Here is a 596-nt window from a genome sequence, read left to right as displayed (position 1 = left end):
GAGACCTTCCATCGATGCGAATAATTTCGAAATTAAGCTAGGTTACATTCAAATGATTCAGTCTTCAGTCCAGTTTAATGGATCACCCAATGATGATCCTAATTCTCATTTGGTAAATTTTTTAGAGATTTGCAATACCTTTAAGTACAATAGAGTAACTAATAATGCTATTAGATTGAGACTGTTTCCCTTTTCTCTGAGAGATAAAGCAAAAAGTTGGCTTAATTCACTACCTAATGGGTTTATCACTACATGGGAGGACTTGGCACAAAAGTTTCTAGCAAAATTTTTTCCACCTGCCAAGACTGCAAAGATGAGGAATGATATCACCTCATTCACACAATTTGATGGTGAGTCCTTGTATGAAGCCTGAGAGAGGTTTAAAGAACTACTAAGAAGATGTCCACATCATGAGATTTTTGATTGGTTGCAAGTTCAGACATTCTACAAGAGGTTGGTTGGGTCAATAAAAACCACAATTGATGCTGCTGCTGGTGGGGCATTAATGAGTAAAAATGCTGCAGATGCTTATAATTTGTTGAAAGAGATGGCCTCCAATAATTATCAATGGCCTTTAGAAAGGTCGGGTTCGAGAA

The 596-nt window shown here is 37.1% G+C and overlaps 1 non-coding gene across 1 annotated transcript; it reads right to left on the bottom strand.

Moving 5' to 3' along the window:
• Positions 1 to 310: 310 nt before the first annotated feature.
• On the bottom strand, positions 311 to 417 carry LOC149526308 (small nucleolar RNA R71). The gene has a single exon (XR_016352152.1). It is a non-coding gene; the product is annotated as a small nucleolar RNA R71 (small nucleolar RNA).
• Positions 418 to 596: the final 179 nt, after the last annotated feature.

The sequence above is a fragment of the Theobroma umbraticum genome, unplaced genomic scaffold (assembly GCF_002168275.2).
Source record: "Theobroma umbraticum cultivar Fairchild unplaced genomic scaffold, ASM216827v3 scaffold_77.0, whole genome shotgun sequence".
Taxonomy (NCBI): domain Eukaryota; kingdom Viridiplantae; phylum Streptophyta; class Magnoliopsida; order Malvales; family Malvaceae; genus Theobroma; species Theobroma umbraticum.
The sequence above is the reverse complement of the archived record's forward strand: the minus strand, read 5'-3'. Positions and strand labels throughout refer to the sequence as shown.